General features: G+C 32.2%; 1 long non-coding RNA gene across 1 annotated transcript; it reads right to left on the minus strand.

Moving 5' to 3' along the window:
• Window positions 1-381: 381 nt before the first annotated feature.
• On the minus strand, window positions 382-7,476 carry LOC143083378 (uncharacterized). The gene is made up of 2 exons (XR_012980669.1): window positions 7,421-7,476; window positions 382-2,573 (listed from the first exon to the last, which is right to left on the minus strand). It is a non-coding gene; the product is annotated as an uncharacterized LOC143083378 (long non-coding RNA).
• Between the last annotated feature and the right edge of the window lie 426 nt (window positions 7,477-7,902).

The following is a 7,902-nucleotide window of genomic DNA, read 5'->3' on the forward strand; positions in this document are numbered from 1 at the left end:
TAAACTAATTAGCGGAATATGATGACGATTTCTTGAAAAAAAAAAAAAAAAAACCTGGTTAAGAAGGTTTGCAATGATTAATAAAATGAAAAATATCACACCTTAAATGGTTGAATAACATGAATTTTCATAACTATGGGCTGAATTAAAACCTGAAGTACATCTAAGGTATATGAAGATTGTCAGTCATTCAACGCTACACACAAATTCAAGATGAACGTTTTGTATGACAGAGGATATTTTTAATCATATGGCAAAATATCGTTCGAATATATTAGGACTTAATTATTGACGAGGATGACTTCGAATACTTGATTATGAATACAATAACAAAATACACAGACGTTTTCATTATGGGGTCTTTTTCATAATTTAAAAAAAAAATATTTCCAACGTAACCATAGAAATCTATTATCATGTTAAGTTTAGGATGCCACATCAAACAAAATTGCCTTTTCTTTCAAGTTTGCTACTAGTAACTTGTTAGATGCCAGGTCATAATGCAAAACCGAAGGCTCGTGAAGACCTTCTTTTGCAGATAATATTTCTCTATGCCGTTGCCCATCAGGGGATATAACAACAACATTGCAAGAATCACGTCCTACCACATACACATTACCAACATTGTCTACAGATATACCAAGTGGACGCTTCAGTATGCTTTCATCCTTGAAAATCCAGTTTGTTTGTCCTTGCAGACTACAGCATGTAACTTTGTTCGTATTTTTTTCTGTAAAGATAATTTTGTTGTTGCATGTAGTTACGTAAGACATACCAACTAATATTGAATTGATTATTGTACTAACGGAATCGTCACTCAAATTTATTTTCCTCAATCCGGCCTCTCTTCCCCAATATATTAAGTCGCTATCAGTAAGTGCAATGCCATCATTACTGGAGCCAACAATCATTGTTTTCTTGATATTCTTTAATTTTGTATCTATCAATTTAATATTATTTGAGTATACACCAAAAGTGACAGCTATGGTATTATCGACTACATATATAACATCGAAGGCATTTCCTGCTTTAATTTCAAAGTCTTTTGTTCCATCAGGTTTCACTACTATTACATCACCCCTTCTAAGGTAACAAGTAAACGCCATTCTACCATCTGGAATCATTGTACAACCTCTAACCTCTCCACTATAGGTTTTAACGGACTGAAATGACGTTAGTGTTAAGTCAGATGGGGCAATATGCGCAATTGTTTCTCCATAGGCCATAATGGTAACGTTTTCTTCTGTTGCTCAGCCCATATCGTAAACTTGTGTATGTATGATGGCTTGTTTCGAAGCTGAGACATTTTTACATATGTGGTTAAATTTTCGGGGTACGAAGTGTGATTCTTTTTTCCGTAATTTAGCAAACCCCGAGTATCCTTTTGCAATGTGGCTCCTCATGGTAAAAAATCCCTTTTTTAACACAATAAGTTCTTTGAAATTTTAATACTTTGAACACATTTAATAGCTCCATGGTTTTTACACATTTATTCTGTGTTCTCTTACTTTCTAAATTAACACTAATGGTTGAGCTCAGTCATTTGTTTATCATAGAAATGTGTCAAATATCACTACACAGAGATTTTTTGTTTACACGTGACTTTTGTGTTCCTCATTTGAAGGCGCATTAGGGGTATTGTCCCATCTATAGATTTTGCTGGTACAGGAATTATCAGCTGGGCTTGTTTATCCTTCTGTCTAACAAAAGGAATATCATTTGGTTTAATCACTTTAACAACTTCTCCAAATCTTTTAACATTACTCGTCAAATTCTCTAAAATTGAATCGATCTTCAAAGAAAAATGATGACGGTTGAGACTTCCGCTTTTGTTGATAGATTGTATATATTCATCCTTTGTAGCAATGTCGCGTTCCATTTGTTTCAAAGAAAGAAACGTTTGTAGTTCAGAAGCATGCTGCTTTATTTTCAAATGACTAGATTGTAATTCTTTGATTTCTTTTTCATTTTCATCAACTGATTTCATGAATTGGTTAATATTTTTATTTTCTTTATCAATAGTTAAATTAAGTTCTTCTATTAACTTCTTCTGAAGTGTGTCTAGATGAATGTTAATTGCTATCCTAGTCTGTTGAATTTCGTTTTCAATGTGTTCTTTATGTTCTCTTATGGAAATTAAACTTTCTTCGCGATTTTTCTCGACACGTTGTATATATTCAGCTATATCGGAAAGGGTGTGTTCAATTTCCTGGAAGGCATTGGATGATTTGACGTTTTTGATGACGTCATCTATATCAACAATATCTTTGCATACATTGTGTTCTTCGACAACACATTTCTTGCAGCATGGACAGTCATGCTTTTTACAAAATATTTGGTATTTTTGGTTATGTTTTCCGCAAGACTGTGCAATTTGTAGAACTTCAGTTGGTAAGTATTCGTAATCACTAATAGGCACGGTGTCATGATCACGTGATGATTTGGAAATGCTGTGGTGTTCTTTGCAGTCATCACAAAGTCCTTCGTCGCATTCGGAACACCACACCACTGATGTTTTGGTGACATGTCGAAAATCACAAATACCACAGATTGACCAGTTACTTGCCATTGTCCTAAAAAGAAATTTAATCCAATTAAGTGGTATTCAACTAGAACACTGAACTATCAATATTTTGTTTGGATTGATATTTATTCGGTAAACAAACCTTCAATAGTAGGCGATGTTTCTAATAATTTTCAATGATATTCATTTACTTGATTCAAAAACACAACACAGAATACTAAAGACTTAAGAAACACGAACCCCAACAAAAACTGGAGGTGGTCTCAGATGCTCTAGATCTGGAAGGGTAAGCATATTCTGTTCCACATGTGGCACCCGTCGTGTTGCTCATGTTGTTACAAACCCGGTAAATAGTCTAATTCGGTTGGTCACGTTCGTGAAAAGGGGAAAAGGGTTGCAGTTAAGAAATAATAAACATAACTGATATCATATGTGAATCGTTTTGAATAATGGTTAATTACTACAATTATAATGATATATATTAAGGCAGACACCAACATCAGAATAAAAAAGATATTAATAATTTCAAACTATGACATAAATTACAACGACGATACAGGTCCTTAAAACCAAAGTGATATTGCAAAAATGCTGATACAAATATTGCATTTCTTATATTCTAAATATGAAAATATCTTAAAAGGTTTACAAGATCATACAGAAAAGGCCTCTGACCTTTGAAAGTCATTTTTAAAATCTAGTCCATTTATATGTTTTAGAGTTTAGCGTGACATCTATTTTTATTGAACTGGTACACCTTTTGGTGTGGAGCCAACTGTAGCTCGCTTCTGTGTGTGTGAATGTCGCACTGTGTGATTGTCGCACTGTGTTGAATATCTATTTGTTGCTTTCGGCTGTTTTTTCTACTCTTTGGTCGGTGTGTGGTCCCTCTGACACATTTATATCGCCTTCTCAATACAAAGAGGTATTGGAAATGCAATATTGTATAATAAATCAAAGGCATTTTTAAAATGATTTAAATTTATTAATAAATGTAATTACAAAAAATATTTGAAAAACATTGGGCTTGTAATTTCTTTGTGTAATTTATATAGCCTTTCTACCTGCCACTAGGTTTACAGGACAATAACTCTATATTTTACAGGAAGTTGAAATGCGCAGTGCAATCACAACTTGACACAGACAATGATCTTGAAAGGACCCTTATTTTTGACTTATTTGCACCTTTTATTATGTTGTTTGGATCTATTTTTTATACAGATACAGTCATTGTATTGAACACAATAATTCCTCTTCACCGCTTAATTTATAGATAATGCACAGTGATGCACGTTGACTGAATATGAAAGTGTATATGTAGTTGTCTCCCTTCCGAGTATAATCAATTTCAGAATGTTCATTATTATTTCCCTTGTTTAAAACTATAAATTTCATGCTTCTTCATTTAATGATTTACATGATGCTTATTCAGTACATATTTGTTAAATTGAATAGATCTCAGTATTTTAAATTCATTGGTAAAATATATTTATTCATATCCTTAAGTTACTATTTGCATTATCGCAAATCATTGATAACCTCCGTTGACAGACTAAGGCCTATACAATATATATGTCTGGTTCAATAGAAGTAAATTGAATTGTCTGAGGTCTGAAGTATACAGTCCAATCAATTAAAGCTGTGATGAATTCAAATCTTCCTTAATTTATTGGTTTACTATTGCTTCGATGTGAGACAACCCCCCCCCCCATTTTTTTTTAAATTGAAATTTTTATCAATCTTTAAAAAAAAGTATGACCCCCCCCCCCCCCCACCACCACCACCACCACCCACACACCCTTTCCTATTTTTTTTAAATTTGAAATTTCAAAATATATCAATTCACCAAAGACATTTGACATGCTAGAATATTTTGCGGTGGTATAAGTATAAAACATTACAGAGAAAATGATTTTATTCTTTGCTAGATAGTTGAAAAAACAGACTATAATTAATGCAACTGGTAAGTGAAGACCTTGAGTTATTCCTCTTAGTATAAGAAAATGTCAAAGAAAAACTCTGGTTATTACCCTTGTATTCATTTGTTGTTTATAAACAAAAAAAATGAAATACTGTTTTCTCAGGCGTGCAAGAATATACAGTCAATTTTTTTGTTTTATTTTGCTCTAATTGTAGATGACTGTTTAAAAGAACAAATTTCATTGGTTTATTTTGATAATTACAAAATTAAGTAGAAAGGCTAATTTATATGATTTAGATATATTTGGCATATACTAAGTACTGTTAAATCATAATAATTATGTAGAAATGCGAATAGAGAATCTATATTTCGGATCTTATCAGATAGTAAATAAACGTAAAATGATCTCACCACAGTTGAAAGCACAGCAGTGTTAGTTTTGACGATTATTCGGAATATGTATAGTTCAAAATAGTTCAAAGGATGCAGTGAGGATTTTTAGTCATGCAAAATTCTGTTATTTCTGGGGAAGTGGGACATCAGTTTTATCTTATGTTACAAAGTTGTATCCTAACGATAAAGAGCAAATTTCCCCGGAATTTTGTTTCACTAACAATTACAAAATGAAAAAAGTTTTAAGATCTCTTCCATAAAATAATTTTTGATATTTCTTTTATAAATATGCAATGGTATGTTGGTATATGGTATTTATACATAATTACATATTTCAAACTTTGCATTTAAGGAGTTTAGACTTAAACTTTAATAAAGTATGGTGTATTTCTAATAGAATTGTGTTGTCGGTTACAATTGTTTTTCTTGATATTTTTAGCAAGAACGCATGCAGTTTATAACTATTTTTATGCATTGATACCCTTTAAATGAAATATTAGCAAATACGCTGAGAAATTGATAGTACCTTACATCTTGAACAACCTGTATTACATGATCTACTGATTGTATTTATTGGTGATGTCTCTTCGCCCTAAACTGAGATAAAGGCGACTGGATGGGAAACATCAATAAATCAATCAATTTCTATCCAAGTCCCTTTAATCTCTATGGTGAAACAGTAGATAGAATTTTCGGCTCCTAATTTTTTGTCTTTCCACGCTAGTCCACCAAAACAACCTTTTCTTTTTTGGTCATTTTGCTAAATATTGGACATTTCAGTTGGTGGAATATGTTATAATTGTTTTAAACATACACAACAAATAAACCCTAGTTGTTAATACAAGTATGTATAATATTGTTTGATAATATTAGATTATTGCATTGAATTTTTCATATCGCATGTATTATCATCCCTAGGTTCAATATCAGTCCAAGAGCCGCATGGCTCGAGGGCTGATAATACATGAGATATGAAAAATGACATGTTATGATCTTTTTATCATGTGCTTCAACAATGGAGAAAAATCACAGATTCATATATTGATCCTTTTACGTGGTTCCAAAATCGAAGTTCAAAGATTGAAATGTTCACGGACGTCGGGACCCCAGATTTTTTATAGTTTGAAAATGTAACATTGAGGTGTATTTCCGGAATTTGCCGAGTATCACCGGAATGCATTTGATAACAATCGAAGCATGTGATAAACTTTTCATATCAGCCCGCTAAGCACCAATTCTAAAAATATTGAGTTAACGTTAATTTAATGTTATTATCATACAGTTAAAATCATATGTTATTTAGTCTAAGTATACTATAATAGTAATAAGTCCATACAAACTCTGTCAATGATGAGTGCATGCTTTACACTACCTTGTAGCATTAGGTATTAAGAGATCATGAGAGGGTCCGATTTAATCATTCCTCAGTTAGGGAGCTACCATTTGATTTTTATGGGAGGCTAGGATGAAATTTGAAAACGATAAGCAGGACAGGAATTTTGAGTAAAACAAAAGGCAGGATGAGACACTTGCAAAAAAATAAATCAGGATGACAATTTTCTGAGGACAATTTAGGTAAAATAAAGTCAGGATAAACTATAAAAAAAAAAGGCAGGACCGAATAGAGTGAAAAAAAAATGCAGGACAAAATTTTTCATCCTAGCCATCCCCCCCCCCTCATAAAAATCAAATGGTAGCTCCCTTAATTGATGACTTTGGTTATTTTATGCATACAATTGAAGAATTTTATTTAACCTTTGGAGTACTAAATGAAATCTTAAAGAGAAAAAGCTTAGATGTTTACACATACGATCCCTCAGAGTACGATCCAAGTTAAAGGTTCATGTGGAGTCCCCTATGGCTAAAATGGCCGTATTTTCACCTCAAAATTTTCTCTGAGTACAGGCAAACCTGTGTATCTGGAAAAGTTTTTAGGCATAGCATGCCCTAGATAAATAGAATTCAAATGCATTGTATGATTTAGAAAATTCATAACTTAACTGGATTTTGCCGTACACTTTTTTTCGTCTCTGCAGAAGATGATAAAATTAACAAACAGTTGAGTTTACCTTGATATGGTCCACTCAGGTACACAGTTTAAATAACCAATTATTGTCAGGAATCTATTGTCCATCTAATGTCCATGTCAATTAAAAATGCTCACTTTAATTTTTACCTGTGGGGAAGTTCTCAAACCTGTTTCCCAACTTAGTTTATTTTGGCACCTTCTGGAGGAATGAAAAATAGTGCACGGCAAAATCCTGGTAAGTTTTTATTTTTCTAAAACATAAAACATATTTAAAATTCATTTATCTAGGGCATGCTATGCCTGGAAAAATTTACAGATGCGCAGGTTTGTCTGTACTCAGAGTAAATTTTGAGGTGAAAATACGGCAATTTTAGACATAGGGTTCACATGCATGAACCTTAAAACGAAAGTAGGACACGGGAAACATTAAAAAAAACTGACATTTGGTCATACATGATGAAATGAGCTGTAAGGAATGACGATTTAAGGTTGTCATTTGTATATCTTTCAGATCAAACCATAAACGTTGAAATTCTACCTTACAAATACGTACCATGGAATAATAGTAACTTGTTAACCGGAAAGAACGTGATTCTCCCTACATGCAACATTTCTTCTAAATATAGATAATATTGATAAACTTAATTCGCGGCAGATTTTAAATGTGTGCAATGGCAAAACAGAAAATCGTGATCATAATCAGCATCAGTGTGAGAAAGTCTGAGTAAGGAAAAAAGATAATCCTTGAGTGATAATTATTCCGAATAATATAGATACTGGTAATATTTATTTAACGATGTAATAATATTCGCTACGAAAGAACAAATCGTTTTTCGTTTTGCTTTGTTTTTTGTTCAATAAAATATACATATAATCTAATAAGATATCATGCTTACCAAATTAGATATTATATCCACAAATATATATATATATATATAATGTCTAGAAATAGCTACAATCACCTTAAAATATATTAAAGCGTAGTTCAGCTTGTAAAAAAAAATTTGACACAGTTACTAAATTAAAATTATATAA

Source organism: Mytilus galloprovincialis, chromosome 7 (assembly GCF_965363235.1).
Source record: "Mytilus galloprovincialis chromosome 7, xbMytGall1.hap1.1, whole genome shotgun sequence".
In the NCBI taxonomy this organism is placed as follows: domain Eukaryota; kingdom Metazoa; phylum Mollusca; class Bivalvia; order Mytilida; family Mytilidae; genus Mytilus; species Mytilus galloprovincialis.